At 36.9% G+C, this 24,883-nt stretch overlaps 1 protein-coding gene across 11 annotated transcripts in view; it reads right to left on the bottom strand.

Annotated features, from left to right (window-relative positions):
- Positions 1 to 24,883, bottom strand: part of ATRX (ATRX chromatin remodeler) — a 236,556-nt gene that overhangs the window by 202,720 nt on the left and 8,953 nt on the right. The window contains exons 2-3 of one of the 11 annotated variants that reach the window (XM_079123003.1): positions 21,616 to 21,706; positions 7,238 to 7,385 (exon numbers count right to left, since the gene is read on the bottom strand). The exons of 8 other annotated variants lie outside the window; for them this stretch is intronic. The gene's annotated coding sequence lies outside the window, so the exon portion shown is untranslated. The remainder of the gene's footprint in view (positions 1 to 7,237; positions 7,386 to 21,615; positions 21,707 to 24,883) is intronic. 2 more of the 11 variants (XM_079123002.1, XM_079123004.1) reach the window with 2 other exon arrangements.

The raw sequence follows: 24,883 nt of genomic DNA, 5'->3' as shown, positions 1-24,883 counted from the left end.
GAGGTCATAAACATCCCAGAGCTAGCTAGGGCGGGCAACAGCCCAACCCACCTGAGCTAGACTGACAGTGTCCTCATGGCCATGGCTGGCTCGCAGGAAGACTCTGGACAGAACAGACTCACACAGGTAAGTGGGGTGACATGGGAAAGTCAGAGTTCGCCTTCCAGTATATCCAGTCTTATTTTGTAACTGATTCTGCTCCAACCATTGAAGATTCCTACAAAAAGCATGTGTGATATATAGACGACAGAGCAGCCCAGCTAGATATTTTAGACATAGCTGAAATAACTTGGAAGTCATGAGAGCACAGTATACAAGAAATGATGAGGGCTTCCTGTTGGTCTTTAAGTCACAGATAGAAGAAGTTTTGAAGAAATCTATAAATTTCAAAGATAAGATTCTCAGAATAAAGCACTGTAATGAGATCCCAATTATTTTAATTGGTAATAAAGCAGATCTGGATCAGCAAGGGCATGTAACACAGGAGGAAAGACAGAGATAGCATGGCAACTTAAATAACATACATGGGGACTCAGGTTATGGTTCAGTGGTAGAGCACTCATCTGGCATGAGTGAGGCCCTGGGTTCAGTCCCCAGCACCACATAAAATAAAGGTATTTTGTCCACCTACAACTAAAACAAAATATTAATAAATAAATAAATTACATACATGGAGGAATCAGCAAAGATTACAACGAATATAGATCAAAGTTTCCATGAACTTGTCCAGGCTATACGGAAATTTCAAGAGCAAGAATCAGGGCTGTGATTGTGGCTCAGTGGTAGAGCACTTGCCTAGCATGTGTGAGGCACTGGGTTCAATCTTCAGCACCACATAAAAATATATAAAATAAAGGAATAAAAAATTGAATTCTAGTTTTAAAAAAGGAGAATTTATTTGTTTGTTTTTGTTTGGGGATAAAACCCAGGGCCTTGTGCAAGCAAGGCAAGCACTCTACCAACTGAGCTATATTGCCCAGCCCTAAAAAAAGGAGAATTTGTTGGAAAAAAAAGAAAAGAATCTCCTAAGTCACAAGAACAAAATGGTGGAGACAGAACAAGAAAGGCTGCCATTTTCTAAGAATCCCTTGAGTTTTAGCTATCAACTGCCAAGAAAACTTCTTATCTCATTCCCTTCTTATGGTTTATATCATGTTGGTACCTTTCTAGCCTTAGACAAATGATCAACATGTTAGTCTTATACAAAGAAGCCCACTGATCCTTTCCATGAAGCTAATACAATGATCCTTTCTGAACTAATCTAAAGGAAACACCAAAGCTGCTTCAAAGATTATCTGATTCCTTTAAAATACATGTCTACATACACACATTCTTTTTCTAAGAGTTTACATTTTAATAGGAATGAATCAGTTTTGCAACCTGAGCGGTTTGCCAAGTTGATGTCACAGGCTATGAAATAATTTTTAACTCCTGAAACTCTTACTCTAAACAGAAATAGAAAGGTTTTTAATGAGAATTTTTGCCCTATCTTTAAAATTTTTGATGTAAACTTTAGTTAGACTTAAATACACTAAATCTACAAAAATGAGACATCATAGACCTTTCTTTTGTTGTTGCTGGTATTTGGAAATGAACCCTGGGTACTTAGTGCTTAACCACTAAGCCACATTCCCAGATCTTTTATTGTTTTTTATTTTGAGACAAGGCCTCACTAAGATGCTTAGGGCCTTACAAAGTTGCTGAGGCTGGCTTTGAACTTACAATCCCCCTCTTGCTTCAGCCTCCTGAGTCGCTGAGATTACAGGTATACACCACCTCTCCCAGTCATCTAAGACTTTTCTGGATGCTGCAGCTTTTGTTTATCAGTGGCCAAAATACCAAAATGCCTATTGCATTTATAGATTAAAAACTGCTACTCAAACCTGTTACTGCTCCTCTTCTAAAGAAAATATTCTATGTGGACAAATATTAGGAATCATTATGGACTTAGGTATCTCAATGTGTACTTAATTTCTTAATTTCTCTCTCTTCACAGCCATGCTAAGACTGCAATGAATCATTTTTTTGGGGGGGTGCTGGGGATCAAACCCAGGGCCTTGTGCTTGCAAGGCAAGCACTCTATCGACTGAGCTATCTCCCCAGCCCCCAATGAATAATTTATCTTCAAGTATTTCTTGTTGAAGGGAGTCAAAAAAAGTAAACTTATCTTTCTTTGATATAATATGAAATATGGAATTGATCTTTCTAGAGTCAGAGATTCTTAATGCTTTGCCACATATTTTAATACATTATTTTTTCAAACTAGTTAAGTATTTTTATAATCTTTTTTTATTTATTTATAATCCTTTTTTTTTTTTTTTTGCGGTACTAGGGATCGAACTCAGGGCCTTGTGTTTGCGAGACAAGCACGCTACCAGCTGAGCTATCTCCCCAGCCCTATAATCCTTTTTTAAAAATATTTTTTAGATGTTGATAGACCTTTATTTTATTCACTTATTTATATGTGGTGCTGGGGATCGAACCCAGTGCCTCACACATGCTAGGCAAGTGCTCTACCACTGAGCCACAACCCCAGCTATAATCCTCCTTTAATTGTTCTGTTTGGTTACACATGACAGTAGAATCCATTTTGATATAATTATACAAGCATGTAATATATCTTATTCTAATTAGGACCCCATTCTTGTGGATGTACATGATGGTGGGATTCACTATGGTACATTCATATATATACACAGGAAAATTATTTGACACTTATTCTACTGTCTACTTTTTCTATTCCCCCCATTCCCTTCATTCCTCTTTGTCCAATCTACTTTAACTGGAAAAAAGTATTTTTATGCTAGGCGCAGGGTACATGCCTGTAATTCCAGTGGTGCAGAATGATCCTGAGTTCAAGGCCAGCCTCAGCAACTTAGCGAGGCCCTGAGCAACTCAGTGAGACCCTGTCTCTAAATACAGTACAAACAAAAGCTGAGGATGTTGCTCAGTGGTTAAGCACCCTGGATTCAATCCCTGGTACCAAAAAAAAAAAAAAAGAAGTAATTTTATGTTTGCAAGCAAACAGGCTTTCACAGCATACCTTGTGTATATAAGTATTTAATTCTCACTGTTCACATTTAACTGACAAAGAAAAAAGTAGAAACTGGTAAAAATTTTACTTGCTGATCTGATCATGGCTGGATCTACCTTTGGCCAGTAATATCTGACTCAAGAAACCTTCCCGCTAGGGAGATAGCTCAGTCGATAGAGTGCTTGCCTTGCAAGCCCAAAGTCCTGGGTTCGATCCCCAGCACCACAAAAAAAAAAAAAAGAAAAAGAAAAAGAAAAAAAGAAACCTTCCCAATAGAATACAACAGGATAAGACTGTGAAATCACTTTCAACATTCACTGCTAGGTTTTAACTATTATGTCAAGTATTAAGTGTAAAACTTTTTTTTTTTTTTTTTTTTTTTTTTGGTACTGGGGATTAAACTCAGGGGTGCTTTACCGCTGAGCCACATCCTCAGCCCTGTTCACTTTTTTTTTTTTTATTTTGAGACAGGGTCTCTCCAAGTTGCTAAGGCTGGTCTTAAACTTGCAATCCTCCTGCCTCAGTCTCTGAGTCCCTGGGATTACATGGATGCACCACCATACCCAGCAAGTGGAAAACTTTTAATTGACAACTACTCTAGTTGTGGATGGTTTCTAATTTTGTTTTTAATTCTGTGGATTATTTTTTTAATTTTTTTAGATGTTGATAGACCTTTATTTTATTCATTTATTTATATGTGGTGCTGAGAATCGAACCCAGTGCCTCACACATGCTAGGCAAGCGCTGTACCACTGAGCCACAACCCCAGTCCCATAATTCTGTGGATTATTTAACAATTCAAAAGTATGTTCCTGATGTTGAGATATTAAATTGCAGTGTCCCTTTAATGAATGTGTACAACAGTCCCATAACATTTATTGAACATACCCTTGAATAACTTTGGGTGCTAGAATTAAAGTTGAATGATTATCACAAGAAAATAAAGTGCTGGGGATGTAGCTTAATGGTACAGTACTTGCTTTTGCAAGTGCCAGGCCCTGGGTCCAATCTCCAAAGAAAAAGAAAAAAAAAAAAAAAAAAAACACTAAATAAACCAGCGATAATACAGGGGAAAGGAAGATCCATTGCTCTTAATATGACTCTCCTAATATTTTCTATATTTCAGACTACATCTAATTTTCATATAGCTCTGCAGTATTAAAGGAGGAAATTGTAGCCAGGCAGAGTGGTGCATGCTTATAATCTCAGTGACTCAGGAAGCTGAGACAGGAGAATTGTTAAGTTCAAAGCCAACCTCAGCAACTTAGCGAGGTCCTAAGCAACTTAGTGAGACCCTGTCTCAAAATTAAATAAAAAGGAGCTGGGGGTGTAGCTCAGTTGGTAGAGTGCTTGCCTTGCAAGCACAAGGCCCTGGGTTCAATCCCCAGCACCGCAAAAAAAAAAAAAAAAAATTAAATAAAAAGGGCTAGAGATGTTGCTCAATGATTAAGGGCCTCTGTGTTAAATCCCCAGGATCTCCCCAAGAAAAGAGCTGCAATGTTTTTACATAAAACCAGGGAAAATAAAAATCATTGAAGATGGGAAATGTATAGAAAGTATTTGAAAATATTTCCCCAGCATATTTTATTTTGTTATTTTGAGTCAGGATCTTACAAAATCGCCCAAGTTGGCCTCAAATTTTGCAATCCTCTTATATCAGCCTCCAAAGTAGCTGAGATTATAGGCATGTGCCACTGAACCTAACTCATGAAATTTTCATTTAGGTATTACTGTCTTCATTACACAGACGAATAAACTATTCTGGATCACAGGTAACCATCCAAAGGTTATAAAAGCAAGAGAACTGGGCTGGGGATATATCTCAGTCGGTAGTGTGCTTGCCTCATAAGCACAAGGCCCTGGGTTCAATCCCCAGTACCACAAAAAAAAAAAAAAAAAAAAAAAAAAAAAGCAAGAGAACTGGATTCAATCCTTAATCTGTCAGTAAATTGCTGAGGCTAGATTTGAACTTTCAATCCAGCTGCCTCAATCTCCCGAGTCACTGAGATCACAGGCCTGGGCCACCTCACCCGGCTCCAGTATTTTTTTGATAAAAACACTTAAAGAGCCGGAGCTATTGCTCAGTGGTAGAGCACTTGCCTAGCATGCATGAGGGCCTAGGTTCTATCTCCTGCACCACAAAACAAAAACAAAAAACATCAATATACTAATATAATGTCTGGAATTGATTTCAAAATAATCTACTGAGGGGGCGTTCAGTGAGTATATATGAAATTCATCTATGAGATAATTGTTGAAGCTGTGTGGCAGGTATTTGGGGATACCTTATACTAATTTTTTTTCACTTTTGAATATGTTTATAATTTTCCAGAGGAAAAAGAGTTAAACACACGAAGAATATTTAATATCTAGTTCAGTGTCCTATATCCTAGAATAGATAAAATAACCTCTTTTGATTATTTTATAATATTAAAGTTATAACTAATTCTGGCTCAATCTTTAAGGTCCTGATCCTCGTATTTATGGACAGTTTTGTTCTTTTTTTAATGTCTTAGTGGTAGGTGTTCACAATCAATGCCTTTATTTTATTTTTATGTGGTGCTGAGGATGGAACCCAGGACTTCACACATGCTAGGCGAGCACTCTACCACTGAGCCACAAGCCTAGCCCTGACAATTTAGTTCTAATTCTGTTCCATACCTCCATATTCCTTGATCTACCATTATATATTGCACTTAGGAGAGATCAGGAAGTTTTATCCAAGCTTCCGGACTAAACCTACTCTGACCAAAGAACTTAACTATTCTGTTGACCAACATGTAACTTATTCAACATTTTTAAATATTTTTTTAGTTGTAGATGGACATAATATTTATTTATTTTTATGTGGTGCTGAGGATTGAACCCAGTGTCTCACACATGCCAGGCAAGTGCTCTACCAATGAGTCACAACCCCAGCCCAATTCAACAGTTTTCACAAAAAAAAAAAAAAAAAAACAGGGCTGGGGAGATATCTCAGCTGGTAGAGTGCTTGCCTCCAAAGCACAAGGCCCCGAGTTCGATCCCCAGTACCGCAAAAAAAAAAAAAAAAAAAACAGAATAAAGAAATAAAGATTAAAGTTCTGATATACAGAAGATGCAATGCAAAAAACAAACAAGGAACATTTTACCCTTTTGAAAGATTAGTAGAAACTACTCCAATTTTATAGAACACAAGAATCAGTTTACTCCACTCACACTTTTTCTCCAACTACACACTTTCTCCTATTACAGCAAGTATAAAAACTATTTCTCGGGCTGGGGATATAGCTCAGTTGGTAGAATGCTTGCCTTGCATGCACAAGGCCCTGGGTTCAATCCCCAGCACCAAAAAAAAAAAAAAAAAAAAAAAAAAAACTATTTCTCCTTGTAAATGTAATCTGAAGAATACTGTTGTTAGTTATTAAACTTTAAGTGGTCAAAACTATGGACTATATAAATGCAAAGTAAAACTATATACTACAACCAAGAACACACACTAATTACTTTGAGACTAGAAAAAGAAAGTTATGACCTGAAACATACATGTCACTAATTGCAGACTCTTAGCAAATTCCCTCAGCATCTGACCTATACTGGAGTGATTTCAGTAAAAAAAAAAAAAAAATTACCTCATCTTAATTTAAACAGCAAGGAAACAGCTCTGAAGTATTCAATAAGACCATAAATAATACAGTTACATAACAATAGAATTGTAGCTAATTTACTCCCAAGAACCTGTGACCGTGATTTTAAAAAATGTAAAAATCATACTAAGACATAATAGGAATTCATTATTTCCTTAGTTCTGACACACCTTATAAAATAATATTCTTTCTTATTTAACTATTATCAAATACATGGAAAATATCCTGATGGACTGATTAAAAACAGTACTGGCCTAGCAAGGCACACATGCCTGTAATCTCAGCTACTGCAGACACTGAGTCAGGAGGAATAAAGTTCTAGGCCACACTGGGTGATTTAGTGAGAACATATCTCAAAATAAAAAGCGATAGGATGTAGCTCAGAGGCAGTATGTTTGCCTCACATGTGAGAGACCCTGGATTCTATCCCCATCAACCACCCCCCAAATACACACAACACAGTACTCTACCAAAAACCCTGAACCAAGAATTAGATAATCTTGGCTCTGGTTCTAATAATTCATTAAATCTGTGATCTTAGGCAAATTGCAACCTCAGTAGAACTCAATTTTCTCACCTGGAAAATGAAACAAATTACTAGATGACTGTTATAACTTCCAGCTATAGTCCTGCGCGGTAGCGCACACCTGTAATCCCAGCAACTCAGGAGGCTGAGGTAGGAGGATCGCCAAATTCGAGGCCAGCCTTGGAAACTTAGCAAGATCCTGTGTTAAAAATAAAAAATAAAAAAGGGCTGGGGGGTGTAACTCAGTGATGAGCACCCCTGGGTTCAATCCCCACTACTGAAAAAAAGAAAAGTAGCTTCCAGCTACAAAATTTGCCCACAAGATAACATCCTATTTAAGAAATCAGCTTTATATGCATTACTGGAAATAATTACCAATTAGCAACATCCTTTTCCTCTACAATTAAATGCCTCTTTTAATTCACATGACCCTCAGACCAACTCACTTAAGGATTCAAAACCCCAAACCATAATTCTAAAATGCTACCACCTTACTAGGTATTTCATAGGACAGTAACATATAACCCAGCCAGGCACTGGAGTACAAGTTTAGAGCTAACAAACTTTAAAATTAAAGAATGAACTAGAGTATTGCTTCAAATAAAGAGGAAAAAAACTGAGGCTCAGGGTCATACAGTCAACAGAAGACCCAAAACTAAAAGTTACAGAAAGCATGATCTTAGTCCAATGCTTTGGAAATAATTTTTTCTATTAATAACCTTATGTCCCATATACCAAAAATTTCTTAATTTATTTTATATTATCCAAAGCTTCAAAGTTACTTCATTACCACAACAATGACTTAGGCTTAAGTGATAATCAAGGTACTGTCACTTAATTTGAGATATGTCATATAATAACAATGCTTTTTGCTCATCAGTCAATTGCTTATTATCTCATTGTCCTGTTGAAAACAGAAAGCTTACTCCCCACAGAAATATGGTTCCAGGGAAAGAGACCTTTCTTCTCCCTGTCATGCTTCCTAATTTTTAGAAAAGCATACACAACCACAAATATTTATTATCTATCATTATACATATTGGGGATTTTTTGGTTTATCTGTTTATCTTTTGGGGGGTACCTGTGACTGAACTCAGGAGTACTCAACCACTGAGCCAGCGCTATTTCATATTTTATTTAGAGACAGGGTCTCACTGAGTTGCTTAGCACCTGGCTGTTTTTGAACTCGAGATCCTCCTGCCTCAGCTTCCCAAACCACTGGGATTACATGTGTGTGCCACTGTGCCTGGCTGCTGTTGATTTTATTTTTTAAGTTGTATATTGGGCAAAATACTTTTGTTTTATTTATTTTATTTTTATGTGGTGCTGAGGATTGAACCCAGTGCCTCACAAGTGCTAGGCAAGTGCTCTACCCATGAAATATAACCCCAGCCTTCCTGTTGATTCCTAATAATTTCAATTTGAGAAGTTCTTTCTGACCTTGTCCCCAAAACTGAAAACCACCATAGAGAGGAACTACACTAGAAGAATATTAAATCCAAGGAGAAACTCATTAAAATTAAGAACCAGAAATGAATCAATGACAGGGAATAAAAATCATTTCTAAATAATAACATTGAATTTGCATGGCCTAAACTCATCAATCAAGAGAAATGGACTGGCAGATTGAATTTTTAAAAAAGACCCAACAATATACTGTCTCCAAGAGACTCATCTCATACAAAAGGACATTCATAGACTGAAGGTAAAAGGATGGGAAAAAATATATCGCATGGATCGAGTAAACAAGCAGGGATTTCCATCCTCATATAGGATAAAGTGAACTTCAAGCCACAGTTAATCAGAAGGGACAAGGAAGGACACTTCATACTACTGCTTAAGGGAATTATATATCAGTAAGACACAATAATCATAAATATTTATGCCCCAAACAATGGTGGATCTATGTATATCAAATAAACCCTTCTCAATTTCAAGAATCAAACAACCAAAACACTAAAATTCTGGGTGACTTTAACACTCCTCTCTCACTACTGGATGGATTTCCCAAACAAAAACTAAACAAAGAAACTACAGAATAAATAATATCAATAATTTAGACTTAACGGACATATATAGAATAGTTCATCCATCAAGAAGAATACACTTTCTTCTCAGCAGCACATGAATCCTTCTCTAAAACAGACCACATATCCTATTCCACAAAGTAACTCTCAGCAAATACAAAAAAAGGAGATACTACCCTGCATTCTATCAGAACATAATAGAATGAAATTAGAAATCAAAGATAAAATAAAAAAATAGAAGCTACTCTAACACCTGGAGACTAAACAATACATTATTGAGCAGAAGAAATCAGGGAGGAAATAAACAGATACTCAGAGATATACTCAGAGAACACCGATACAACATATTAAAATCTCTAGGATACTATGAAAGCAATGCTAAGAGAAAAGTTCACTGCATTAAGTTCATTCATTAAAACAATAGAAAGTCAACAAATAAATGACCTAATATTACATCTCAAAGCCCTAGAAAAAGAACAAATCAACATCAAAAGCAGAAGACAGGAAATAATGAAAACTGAAGCTGAAATCAATGAAACTGAAACCAAAGAAACAATTCAAAAAAGTGACAAAGTTGGTTCTGTGTAAAAGTAAACAAAATTAATAAACCTTTATGCACACTAATGGAGAGAGAAAACTCAAATAACTAAAATTTGTGATGAAAAAGGAAATATTACTGAAATACAGAAGATAAACTATTTTGAAAATTTATACTAATAAATTAGAAAATCTTGAAAACACTGACAAATTTCTAGAGACATATGACATACCCAAACTGAACCAACACATACACAATTTAAGCAGATCAATTTCATGCAATGAAACAGAAGACGCCATCAAAAGTCTACCAATCAAGAAAAGCCCAAGAGAAGAGGGATTCTTAGCCGATTTCTAGAAGACCTTCAAAGAAGAATTAACACCAGTACTCCTTAAGTTATTCCATGAAATAGAAAAGGAGGAAACACTTCCAAAGTCATCTAGGTTAGTACCACCCTTAAACCAAAACCAAAGACAGATCAAAAAAAGAAAACTTCAGGCCAATATCCTTAATGAACATACGTGTAAAAATTCTCAATAAAAGTCTGGCAAATCACATACAAAAACATATTAAAAAGATAGTGCACCAAAATCAAGTGGGGTCCATCCCAGGGATGCAAGGTTGGTTCAACATATAGAAATCAATAAATGTAATTCATCACATCAATAGACTTAAAGGCAAGAATCATATGATCATCTCAATGGAAGCAGAAAAAGCATAACACTAGCAATTCAGCACCCCTTCATCTTTAAAACACTAGCAAAACTAGGGATGGTAGGACCATACCTCAACATTGTAAAAGTGATATATGCTAAACCAAAGGCCAACATCATTCTCAATGGACAAAAATTGAAAGCATTTCCTCTAATAACTGGAATGAGACAAGGATGCCTCTTTCACCACTTCTACTCAACATTGTCCTTGAAACTCTGGCCAGAGCAATTAGAAGAAATCAAATGGCTATGAATAGGAAAGTAAGAACTCAAATTATCACTATTTGCTAAGGACATAATTCTATAATCAGAAGACCCAAAAAGTTCCACCAGCAAACTTCTAGAACTAATGAATGAATTCAGCAATGTCATAGGATATAAAATTAACACCCATAAATCAAATGCATTCCTATACATCAGTGATGAATCCACTGCAAGAGAAATTAGGAAAACTACCCCATCCACAATAGCCTCAAAAAATAAAATATTTGAGAATCAATCTAACAAAAGAGGTGAAAGACCTCTACAATGAAAACTACAGAAGACTAAAGAAAGAAACTGAAAAAGACTTTAAAAGATGAAATGATCTCCCATGTTCTTGGATAGGCAGAATTAACATTGTCAAATGGTTATACTAATTTATACAAATTAATTTATACAAAACAAGTGTTGTACAAATTTAATGTGATTCCTATGAAAATCCCAAAGACATTCTTCTTAGAAATAGAAAAGGCAGGGCAAGTTGGGGATATAGCTCAGTTGAGAAGAGTGCTCACCTCGCAAGCACAAGGCCCTGGGTTCAAATCCCCAGCCCCACCAAAAAAAAAAAAAAAAAGGAATAGAAAAGACAATCATGAAATTCATTTGGAAAAACAGGAGACCCAGAAAAGCCAAGGCAATCCTTAGCAAGAAGAATGAAGCAGGAAGCATCACAATACCAGAACTTAAACTATACTACAGAGCAAGAGAACAAAAACAGCGTGGCTTTTGGCATCAAAAGAGACATGTAGACCAATGGTGCAAAATAGAAGACAAACCCACATACATACAGTTATCTCATACTAGACAAAGGTGCCAAAAATACACATTGGAGAAAAGATAGCCTCGTCAACAAATGGTACTGGGAAAACTGGAAATCTATATGTAACAAAATGAAATTAAACCTCTATATCTCTCACCCTGCACAAAAATCAACTCAAAGTGGAGCAAAGACTTAGGCACTAAAACAGAGACCCTGTGCCTAACAGAAAAACAAGTAAGCCCAAATTTTCATCAGGTCAGTTTAGGACCTGATTTCCTTAACAAGACTCCTAAAGAGCAAGAAGTAAAATTAAGAATCAATAAATGGGGTGGATTTAAACTAAAAATCTTTTTATCAGCAAAGGAAACAATAATTTGAAGAGCGAGCCTACAGAATGGGAAAAATACTTACCACATGCACACCAGGTATAGCACTGATCTCCAAGATACATAAGGTACTCAAAAAACTTAACATCAAAACAACAAATAACCCAATCAATAAATGGGCTAAGGAACTGAACAGACACTTCACAGAAGAAATACAATTGATCAACAAACATGAAAAAATGTTCATCATCTTTAGCAATTAGAGAAATGCAAATCGAAACTACACTGAGACTCCATCTCCAGTCAGAATGGCAATTATCAAGAATACAAGCAACAATAAATGTTGGCCAGGATGTGGGGAAAAAGGTAAACTCATACATTGCTGGTGGAAATGCAAATTGGTGCAAACACTCTGGAAAGCAGTGTAGATATTCCTCAGAAAACTTGGAATGGAACAACCATTTGACCCAGCTATCCCATTCCTTGGCCTATACCCAAAGGTCTTAAAAACAGCATACTACAGGGACATAGCCACATCAATGTTTACAGCAGTTCAATTCACAATAGCTAAACTATGGAACTAACCTAGGGTTTCAACTGGTTAATGGATAAAGAAATTGTGGTATATATACACAAGGGAACACAATGGAATATTACTCAGCCTTAAAGAATGAAATAATGGCATTTGCCGGTAAATGGATAGAGCTGGAGAATATCATGCTAGGCAAAATAAGCCAGTCACAAAGAATCAAAGGCTAAATTTTTTTCTCTGATATGTGGATGATAATTCACAATAAGGGTAGGTTAGGGAAGAATAGAGGTACTTTAGATTAGACAAAGGAGAATGAAGGGAGGAGAGGGGTTATGAGAGTAGGAAGGATAGTAGAATGATTCAGACATTATTGCCCTATGTGCATACATGATTACACAAATGGTGTAACTATACCATGTACAACCAGAAGAATGAGAATTTATACTCTATTTGTGTATGATGTGTCAAAATGCATCCTACTGTCATGTATAAGTAATTAGAACAAATTAAAAATTTTTAAAAAAGGAATGTGAACAAAGTAAATGTATTGGAAATAGATATGAAAGAAGATGGCAGTGAAAATGGCTACCTTTTTCAAGAATGCCTAGGCCAAAGAGCTGGTGCACATCATATCCTTTATTATCCAGGGCCTTGCTGTAATTCTGTACCTAATGAGACCATGCACCAAGTAAGCTATCATGATCAATCAGGCCACACCATACAACTACTCAGTACCCACCCCTGCAAATGACAGCAGCACGCATCAGGTGTACAACCACCCCCAGGAACCCAAGGTTCCCAACTTGGAGCAGCTGAAGAAACTGAACACCTCCATTGACAGGGAGGAGGAGGCCCCTTCCCTCATGGCTTCCAACAAAACTATGAAAAACATCAAACACTATCAAAGAAGCAAAGCAGAATAGAGATAGCCAAGGCTGGGAAGAGGGTGAAATGGGGAAATATTGTTTAATGTGTATGTAGTTTCTATTCAGGATAATGGAAAAGTTCTGGAAATAGATAGTGGTGATGGTTATACAATACAGCAAATGTACTAAATGCCATTGAATTGCACACTTATAAATGGTTGAAACTAGCACTGGTGATGTAGTCTGGCAGTAAATTGCTTGCCTAGCATGCTGGGTTCAATCCCTAGCATTGAAAAACAAGGTTAAAATAGTAAAATTTAAGTTTTATACATTTTATCACAATAAAAAGGATAAAAACAAAAATCTATGAAAGCTATAACAGTGGAAAAAATGATTGCAAATTTAATGAATACAAAGTCAAAGTGTGTACGTTCAAAAACTAAAAGAACCATGGCGGTAAAACATAAAAACCACCACTTTAAGACAGCAATTCCCAATGGGAGCAATTCTGCCCCAGGACATGGGTGAATGTCTAGAGATGATTCTGGCTGTCACAAGCATAATGGGAATTGTCACGGGCTTCTGGTGGGTAGAAATAACAAAGACGACTACTAAACACCTTACAATGCAAATAAGAATCCTTCCACAACAAATAATTATTTAGCCCAAAAGTCAACAGTGCCCCTTTAAGAAATACTGTTTTAAATTAACATTTGGCTGGGCAAGGTGATGCATGCCTAGAAGCCCAGAAATGTTAGGAGACTGAAGCAGGAGGATCACAAATTCAAAGCCAGGCTCAGCACAGTAGGGAGGCCCTAAGCAAAATAATAGAGAAACCCTGTCACAAAATAAAAAAGTGCTGTGGGTGTAGTTCAGTGGTAAAAGCACACCTGGGTTCAATTCCCAGTATCAACCAATCAATCAACATTTGGAGAATTCTTTCTTCTTTAATGTATGTATGTTATCTTTAATGCCTCTACAGAAAATTAAAACATATTAAAGGTTCAGTTTGGGACCTACCGACTTTTTATTTCCCCTGTAATCTTCCATCACAATACATAATTTTTACTCCAAGGATAGAGAAATGAGAAACCAAAATGAGAAAAGAAACAAGCAGTCACACAAGGAATATTTTCCTGCATGTGCAAATGTTCTTGAAGAATTACAGCAAGCAGAAACAATCCGGAATTGTAAGCTATAATAAAATTTATACAGACTAGTCCATATGTTGATATTTTATTATTATCTACCATATTTTATTTTTATCATTTTAATTTGCTTTACTGCATCAAATATATATATTCAAATTTGAGAACTGTTACTGTTTTACAGCATCACTTGTTCATAATAATTTAACTTTTAAAATATTTTTCCATAGTGCTTTCTTTGGTAGCACATGTTCTAAAACTGGAATGATACCAAGATTAGCATGGTGCCAGAGCAAGAATGACATGCAAATTAATGAATCAGTCCATCTATTTATTTATTTACTTATTTATTTATACACATATACATACATACCTGAAACTGAACTCAGGGGTACTTAACCACTTAGTTACATTCCCAACCCTTTTTTTTTTTTTTTTTTTATTTTGAGACAGGGTCTCCCTAAGTTGCTGAGGCTGGTGTCAAACTTGTGATCCTCCTGGCTCAGCCTCCCCAGTCACTGGGATTGCAGACATGCACCACCAGACCTGGCAAAGCAGTTTGGTGCAGGTTTGTAATCCAAGGGACTAGGGAGGCTGAGGAAGGAGGATCACATGTCCAAGACCAGGCTCAAAAATGTGGCAAGACCCTGTCTCAAAATAAAAAATAAAAAGGAGTGGTTACAACTAATTAAAAAGTAAAAATGTTTTTTAAAAATTTAGAAAAGGACTATTATGTAGTTCAGTGGTAAAGTGTCTCTAAATTCAGTCCCCAGTACCAAATAAATAAATATCCACTTGCCAATGTTATTTGAGTATAAAAGCATTTCAGGACAGAACCTAAACTGCTTGTTTTACTAGGCTCAGTATCAAGAGGGACTACCTGAGCAAGTAAACACTATTCGGAATTTGTCAGAAAGTGTCACACTTCCTAAAAACCTTTTAAAATTAATAAATCCCTGACTATTGTTATAAATGCAAAGATATAAATGCCACAAGGGAGGTAAGAAATTACAAATTTGAGTAATAATTCAGCATTACATAAATCAGATCTGCACTTTACATTACTACTTTTTTTTCTTTTGGACAGGGTCTCCTTAAGTTGCCAACGCTGTCCTTGAACTTGGGATCCAGTCTCAGTCTCCCAAATCATAGAGATTACAGGTGTGTGCCACCATGTCTGGGTCTACCTTTTTAGTTTACTCCACATAATACCTAAAACAAAACATTTAAATTGCAACCAAGGTCACCATATTCATGTGGGTCAAACTACAGGGAACATTAAGAAATGTTTTGTTTTAGCACTTTGATTTTTGTTTTATCAAATAATTTCATCCATATACCACTACCTATACCCCCTCCCAAAGACAGAATCTTCAAATGAAGACAGGTGGTGAAGAATGTGCCAAGAGTCAAGAAAACAGGGTAGGGCTGGGGTTGTGGCTCAGTGGTAGAGCGCTTGCCTAGCATGTGTGAGGCACTGGGTTCGATTCTCAGCACCACATATACATAAATAAATAAAGTTCTATCAACATTTAAAAAGAAAGAAAGAATACAAGGTAAAAAATCTGTTCTAGTTATGACTGGTTATAAAAGAAAATGTGGGATTTTGTTGTTGGTTTTTGTTTGGGTTTTGGGTTTTGTACCAGGGATTGAACTCAGGGGTGCTCAACAACTGAGCCATATCCTCAGCCCTTTTTATTCTTTATTTTGAGACAGGGTTTCACTAAGCTGCTGAGGCTGATTTTGAACTTGTGGTCCTCCTGCCTCAGCCTCCCAAGCCCCTGGGATTACAGGCAATGTGCCACCATGCCTGGCTAATAAAAAGGTCTTTTGTTGAGGGTGTAGCTCAGTTTTAGAATGTTTGCTTAGCATGCAAGAGCCCTAGGTTCAATCCCCAACACTGCAAAGAAATTGGGGGAAGATCTTTAGAAGAGAACTGGAGTTCTGTCTCTGCATAAAGAGAAAAATTGTAATGGGTTTAAGAGGGCAGAGATAGCAGGGCACAGTGGCACACACCTGTAATCCCAGGAGCTGGGGAGACTGAGGCAAGACAATTCCAAGTTCCAGGCCAGCCTCAGCAACTTAATGAGACCTTGCCTCAAAATAAAAAGGGCTGGTGATGTTGCTCAGTGGTAAGTACCCGTGGTCAATTCCTGGTACCAAAAAAAAAAAAATACATATATATATATATGTGTATATGTATATGCATATGTATATATAGACAGGGGGCAGAGGTATAGGGGAGGAAAATAGCATCTGTTTTTGTACTTCAAAAAGATAACACTAGCTCCAGTCCAGAAAAACATATCAAAAATATTTAGAAATCAGATGTCAGAGATAAATCATGGAAAACAAACCAGTGGTTGACAACATTTAGGAATACAGGTTATTTATATCTTTTACTATTATATTCGGGATGGGAAAGGGAAGAGGAAGAAAGTATACACAAAAGCCAACTTTACCTGTCTTGAAATTCCACCTTTTTAACCATTTCATTCTATTCCTGATTCAAGTACTAAACCACATATTTATCATAATGTATTTGTCCACATCACTCAGTTGATACTTAGGATGTGCTACTATTTGGGAGGAGGCAGTAGGGGTAAGTGGAGGTATACGCCTATATTGTCCTAAGTATATTCCTTGCCTAAAGAACTGTTCTGTGTTGAAGGTGCAGCTCACTGGTACAATACCTATTTAACATGTGTGAGGCCATAGGTTGCAAACCTAGCACCACAATTAATCAGTAAAAAAAAAAGATTGTTCTATCTTTTCAATATTTCCAACTAGCGTAACTCCCACACAATAGACTCACATACATCAGACTCATGCTCAAAACATTCAAAGGCTTCTCATGTTTATAAATAAGGATAAAGTACAAACTCCTAAACATAGCATAGGAATCTCTCTGTAGGGGTACTTGTACTCTCCTCTCCAATCTTATCACAACTTTTAGATCAAAGAAGTTCTATTTTCCTTCTCCCACAGAATTTTCTTTTACTTCTCTTAAACATTAAAACATTATTATAAGCAAAACATGATTATAGTTATTTATTTAAACTCAGAGTAATTTCTAACTGAATGTAAGTACCTCGAAGGAGAAAACTGGTCTGCATTCATCTTTTTTTTTTTCCATTAAAGGAAATAACAAATCAACTTGTACAAAGGAGCAGTAAATGTCTATTAAGATGAGAATAGCACCAGGCATGATGACACACACTTGTAATCCCAGCAATTCAAGAGGCTGAGGCAGGAGGACTGCAAATGCGCAACACTGGTGATGAGCAAAAATAAAAACAAGCAAAACAACAATAAACAACCCTGAAGTCATTTAGTAGCTTAAAATATTTTCCCCTCTGTTGATAAGCCTGAGATACTAAACCATGAGTGGTGGTGCCCAAACTGTAATCCCAGCTACCTGGGAGACTGAGCAAAGATTTAGAGTTTGAAGCCAGCCTCAGCAATTAGTGAGACTCTGTCTCAAAATTAAAAAATTTTAAAAGGGGTGGGGTGTAGCTCAGTGGTGAAGTACTTGCCTAGCATGTGCAAGGCCCTGGATTCAACCCCAGTATGCAAAGGAAAAAAAAAAAAAACTAAGATACTAAACTATGTTGGAGGCACTATGGTAAGCTTGTGAAAGAAATTCACAATTTCATATGCTTAACAAGTAACAGGTCTAGTAACTTTAATATGAAACATTCACCCTTAACTTAGCTAGAAACACAGAATACAATGAAAATTTAAAATCAGGGTGCTTCATTTTGAACTTCTGTGGTACGAGGAAAAAAGCAAGAAAATGAAGGGATAGGCAAAATGTACGGAGTCCCCAACTCTTTAGAAAATCAGCCAAGCCTAACTTCAAATCTCTAAAATTAAATGGCAGAGAATGAGTTAACAGCTTAATGCTAAAAGCAAAGGAAATTTAAATATAGCACAAGCAGAGATATCCATGCCTAAGAAAATGTGCTGAAAAGAATATATCACTTCATAGTATTCCTATGAAAATACATCATCACAAGGAAAAGACAAATTCAACCGACTCTAGAGGCCCAGACAAAAGTATCCCAAGTTCAAGGCCAGCCTGGATGACTTAGCAAAATAAAAAATAAAAAAGGCTGAGAATGTAGCTCAGTAGCAAATTGCCCCTTAATACCCCCCACCCCAAAATAAGGTAAGAAAAAAAATAGCAAAGCAAACTCCAAATTAGAGAGAAATGAAAATGAAATGCAACATCGTGTTCCAGAATTGGATCATCCACCAGAAATTAAGTTTGCTTTCATTATGAAGAACTTTATGAAGCAATTAGCAAAATGTGAATAAGGTCTATAGATTAGGAAAAAATATTGTATGAACGCTAATTTCTAATTTTGCTAACTGTACCAGGGTTACCTAAGAGAGTATTCTTATTGGAGAAATACATATCAAACTACTCAGGGATAACAGGCATCATGTCTGCAATTTATTCACAAATTATTAAGAAAGATGATAATACAAAAAGAATGATAAAGTAAATGTGGATAAAGAGCACATGAGAATCTGAATTCTATTTTTACAAATTTTCTATTACTATAAAATGATATTTTTTTTTACTTTTTATACCTTATGAAAAAGGGGATGACTCTTTTTTATATCCTTAGATGAATCAGATTTGTCCTCTGAGTTTATAGTTATTTAAAAAAATAAAAAAACAATCATTTAGCAAAACTCAGTGGTCCATCCCTGTAATCCCAACAGCTGGGGAGGCTGAAGCAGAAAGATTACAAGTTCAAGGTCAGCCACTTAGCAAGACCCCATCTCAAAATTAAAAAAACTTAAAAGGATTGGGTATGTAGCTCAGTATTAAGAGTGTCCTTAGCACTCTTCAAGACTGAGACATAGATCAGTGGCAGAGTCCACACTTTGCATGTATGAGGCCTGGTTCAATCCCTAGCCAAAAAAAAAAAAATCATTCAATAAAATATGGCACAAAGTCAAAACTGAAAAAAATCAAAGGCCAAATGTTTTCTCTGATATGCTAATTCACAATAAGGCAGGGTAGGGAAGAACAGTTACTTTACATTAGGTAGAGAGGAGGGAAGGGAAGGGAAGGGGTATGGGGGTAGGAATGATAGTAGAGTGAAGCAGACATTTATTAACTCATGTACATACATGACTGCATGACCAATGTGATCCCTATATAATCAGAAAAATGAAAAAATACACTATGTATGATCAAAATGTATAAATGCATTCTACTGTCATGTAGAATTAATCAGAACAAATTAAAAATTTTCAAAAATAAAAAATGGCACAAAGTCAATAAGATTCTGACTAGAAAATTGTTTTCTTATTATTTGGCGGGGGCGGGGGCTGGGGATTGAACCCAGAGACTCTCTAACACTGAGCTACATCCCCAGTCCTCTTTATTTTTTGAGACAGGTTCTCACTAATTGCCAAGATTGGCCTCAAAATACGAACTTCCTACTTCAGCCTCCTGAATCACTGGAATTATAAGTGAGTTGCTGGGATTACAGTTAGTAAGTTGTTTTAAGTAAATGTCTTTGATCTGTGGATGGATATTAGAATATCTTTTTCACTCTACTGTCATATATATATATATGTATATATAAAGAACAAATAAAAATATTTTAATAACAATTTTTGAGGGGAGGACTGAATTATTAGTCAAAGCATATATTAATAAATATTTTTAATAGTACAATACAAGCAAGCAGGCGTTGTGGTGCATGCCTGTAATCCCAGCAGCTCAGGAGGCTGAGGCAGAAGGATCACGAGTTCAAAGTCAGTCTCCACAAAAGCGAGGTCCTAAGCAACTCAGAGAGACCCTGTCTCAAATAAAATACAAAATTATTGAGCTGGGGATATGGCTCAGTGGTGGAGTGCCCCTGAGTTCAATTCCTGGTACCAAAAAAACAAGGCAATACAAGCTCCACAGAAACAGTGCCCTTATTATGTTACTTGTCACAGAAGCATTTAAAAGTTTCTAGCCAGGGGCTTGGGAGGCCGAGGCAGGAGGATCACAAGTTTAAAGTCAACCTCAGCAACTTAACAAGACACTGTCCCAAAATAAAAAATAAAAAAGGACTGGGCATGCACTAGGGTTGTGGCTCAGTGACAGAGCACTTGCCTGGCACGTGTGAGGCACTGGGTTCGATCCTCAGCACCACATTAAAAAAAAATGAGCTCTCTCGGGTCCTTGCTTCCAAGATGACCTAAAAAAGAAGGAATAATGGTCGTGCCCAAAAGGGCCGCAGCCATGTGCAGCCTATTCGTTGCACGAACTATGCTAGGTGTGTGCCCAAGGACAAGGCCATTAAGAAGTTCGTCATTCGAAACACTGTAGAGGCCGCAGCCGTCAGGGACATTTCTGAAGCAAGTGTTTTCGATGCTTATGTGCTTCCCAAGCTCTATGTGAAGCTGCATTAATGTGTGAGTTGTGGGCTGGGGATATAGCTCAGTTGGTAGAGTGCTTGGCTTGCAAGCACAAGGCCCTGAGTTCGATCCTCAGTACCGCAAAAAAAAAAAAAAAAAAAAAAAAATGTGTGAGTTGTGCCATTCACAGCAAGGTGGTCAGGAATCGATCTCATGAAGCCACGAAGGATCCAACACCCCCACCCCGTTTTAGACCTGCTGGTGCTGCCCCACGACCTCCACCAAAGCCTATGTAAGGAACTGGGTCCTTAATAAGTGAAGAAAAGCTATCTTTTGGAAAAAAATAAAGTGGGAATTATAATTCAAAAAAAATGAATATTTTGTGTTCATCTATGGCTAAAAAAGTTATTTAAAAAAAGGGCTGGGTATGTTGCTCAGTGGTTAAGCACCCCTGGGTTCAACCCCTGGTACAAAAAAATTAAAAAAAAAAAAAAAAAGTTTCTGACACATGATAATAGTAATCAGTAATAACTAACATTTGAGTAATTATAACATCCCAAACACTAATATAACTGTTTATGCCCAATAACTCAATCTCTGCACCACCCTAGAAATATCTGGTGAATGAATTAGAACCTTTTAAAAGAAAACAATTAGTCAGTTTCTCAATAATGTAATATATGGGTTCCTGCAGTTGTATAACCAATACCAAAGAACTCATAAGAAAAATGAGGTTAGAAGCACAGCATTCAAAACTTTGTCAGTGACATCTTTCTAAAGAAAGAAATCTAATAAATTGTTAGAAATGGTAGCACAGTTTTACATAGAGTACATAAGTTAAATGATTAAGAAATATACATATACAACAATAAATACAGCACTTTACCTTGAGAAAAGACCTGTAGTTTGCTTGTGGAAGTGGGCATCAGAAGGGTTGCAGCTGGTGAATTATTGTGAAGTGGTAGAAGGAAGGTTATCTGAAATCGGATGTAAAATTGTAACAGATGTAGATGGGTGTGGTTCATAATACAAGTGGTCAACTGGGGTATTTGGTAGATGCCTGAAGTGTATGCATGTATACACATGTACTTTTGTATAGTTCTGTTGAGCTGGGTGTAGTTCATTTGCCCCATTTACCTAACCCAATAATCAGCAAACTCTTTCTATAAAGGGACAAATAAACATTTTAGGTTTAGTAGGCCATAAGGTCTCTAACATAACTAACTCTACAACTGTGGTACAAAAGCATCCAGACAACATAAACAAATAAGTATGGGTGGACTCCAATAGAATTTTACTTTTTGAAAAAGGGCCATTGGTCAGTAGGTCATAGATTGCTGACCCCTGACCCTGCAGACAAATGTAAATTGTGCCTTCTACTCAAATTCTTCCCTGGTATGTCAATATTGTTGGAACAAATTCACATTTTCAAAACAAGTACTATTGCATTTAATATAGGATGCTATCTCTCAAAAACCAAAAACTGACTAATATAAATCAAATAAGCAAATAATGAATCTTGAATCCAATAATACTCAAAAACACGTTATTTTTTTTATTTTGCTTTTTTTTTTTTTGCAGTGCTGGAAATCAAACCCACAGCCTTGGACATGGTAGGCAAGTGCTCTACCACTGGGCTACCCGCTTCCAGTCCTATTTTGAATTTTACAATGTCAATGTTGCCCAAAAGTTAACTGACAATTTCAATTGACCAAAACAAAGACAACTAAGAACATAATTTGATCATAGTTATTCAAACCTTGTGCATTAAATTCACAGAATTTAAAAGGTAATGCTTTTAACAGTCATTTTGTTTTGTTGAACCCCATACGGTGCTCACCTCTACCTCTCAGTTACAACCCCAGTCCATTTCTTTAAGACAAGGTCTCCCTATGTTGCCCACACTGGCAGCCTCAAACTAGAGATCCTCTTGCCTCAACTCCTGAGCTACTGCTGGGATTACCGATATGCACCACAGTGTCCAGCTACTCTTAATATTTTTTAGTTTTAGATAGACACCATACCTTTATTTTATTTATTTATTTTTATGTGGTGATGAGGATAGTACCCAGTGCCTCACATGTGCTAGGCAAGCACTCTAACACAAAGCTACAACCCTAGACCATCAGCTACTCTTAAATAATTCTGAACTGAAATTATCAGTCCTTTCACAGGGCACAAGTAGTTTTTATAAGAATATCAAGCCACAAAAGCTAACATACAAACTGTAAAATAGTTATACAGTGTTTGTTCAGGAGTTGAGTTAAAAAAATTCTAAGTTGGGGGCTGGGGATATAGCTCAGTTGGTGGAGTGTTTCCCTTGCATTCCCAAGACCCTGGGTTCAATCCCCAGCAGCACTAAAAAAAATTCTAAGTTGACCTTGCAAAAAATGCTGATATGTAAAACCTTCTTTGTTCAAACTGCTACCCCTCATATTTGGAGGCCTCCCATAGCCTTCTTGGTCAAAACTGAACCCATCCACCAAGGGCCAGATTCAAATACTATATCTCTAATATTTCTTGATCTCCACCAGAAATGTCTTCCTGGGCTGGAAACAGAGCTCAATGGTGGAGTATGTGCTTATGAGCATGCATGCTCAAGACCCTGGGTTCTATCCCTATCACCACAGAAAAAATAAATGTCTTCCTGCTCTGAACTCCCACAGCAACTTACTTTTTACCTCATGTAGTATTTATCATTTCATATCATGCTCCAGAATTATATGTGCATGTCTCATTTCCTCTGCTATGTGGGAAATAAGATGAAATTTTTAGCCATAGTAATTTACCTGGACTGCCCTCTCACAGTCAAGACCTTAACTGCTAATTCATTGAAGACTCAATACAGAACTGGCAAGATTGTGCATGCCTGTAGTCCCAGCACTTGTAAGGTTGACGCAGGAGGATCCCTTGAATCCAGGAATTTGAGACCAGCCAAGGCAACATAGCCAAAAAAGGCTCATATGGTTACCATCTTCTCTGCAAAACTTTCCTAGACATCCCCAAAACCAGGGTTTCCTACCTTTCTTTTCTTTTTGGGGGAGTGGGTACTGAGGACTGAACTCATGGGCACATTACCACTAAGCTACATCCTCAGTCCTTTTATATTGTGAAAAAGGATCTCACTCAATTGCTGAGACTAGCCTCAAATTCATTATCCTTCTGCCTTAGCCTCCCTAGTCACTGGGATTACAGAAGTGCTCTTTCATTTCTTATCCTTATCATAACTACTGTATTTGCAGGTTAGGACTGCTCTGCAACTTCTTATTTTCTCTTCTTTCTGTCTGTTTCTTTCTTTCAAGAATACCTTTAGAGCCCAGCATGGTGGCACATGCCTGTAATCCCAGCGGCTTGGGAGGCTGAGGCAGGAGGATTACGAGTTCAAATCCAGCCTCAGCAATGTCAAGGTGCTAAGGAACTCACTGAGACCCTGTCTCTAAATAAAATAGAAAATAGAACTGGGGTGTGGCTTAGCGGTTAAGTACCCCAGAGTTCAATCCCCAGTACTCTCCCCACAAAAAAATAATACCTTTAGAAAGGGGGAAGGAATTCTATGAAAGTAGAAGAGTGATCAGTGGAGTAGAGGAAAGGGATTGAGGGGGTTGAAGGAGGAATAGGAAAAGGGATGAATGGTAGAATAACTCTCACCAAACTCTCCTATGAACATAACATAAATATAGCACAGAGAATTTCACCTTTACATATATCCATAATGCACTTTTTTTTCCACTAATGGTTTTTTATAAAGCTATAAATAGAAGTAAGATCAGAAGCAGATGAAAGTAAACAGGGGGAGGGAGGAGAGGCCAAGAGGAAGTACTAAGGACTGAACTGGAGCAAATATGATTCCATGCTTGTATAATTACATCAAAATAAATACCAATATTATATAGAACTAAAATTAAGTAATAAAAAAGAATACCTTTGGAGGGCAGCAATTTTTTGTGTGCAGTACTGGCTATTGAACCCAGGGTTGCTGTACCATTGAGCTATAGTTCCAGTCCTTTTTTATTTTTTGAGACAGGATCTCCCTAAGTTGCCCAGACTAACATAGAAACTGTGATCCTCCTGCCTCAGCCAGAGGATGAGTTGCTAGGATTACAGATTTGGACCAAAATGCCAAGCAGAGGGCATAAATTTTTATTATCCTAGCA

This window comes from Sciurus vulgaris (assembly GCF_902686455.1).
Source record: "Sciurus vulgaris genome assembly, chromosome: X".
NCBI lineage: Eukaryota > Metazoa > Chordata > Mammalia > Rodentia > Sciuridae > Sciurus > Sciurus vulgaris.
The sequence above is the reverse complement of the archived record's forward strand: the minus strand, read 5'-3'. Positions and strand labels throughout refer to the sequence as shown.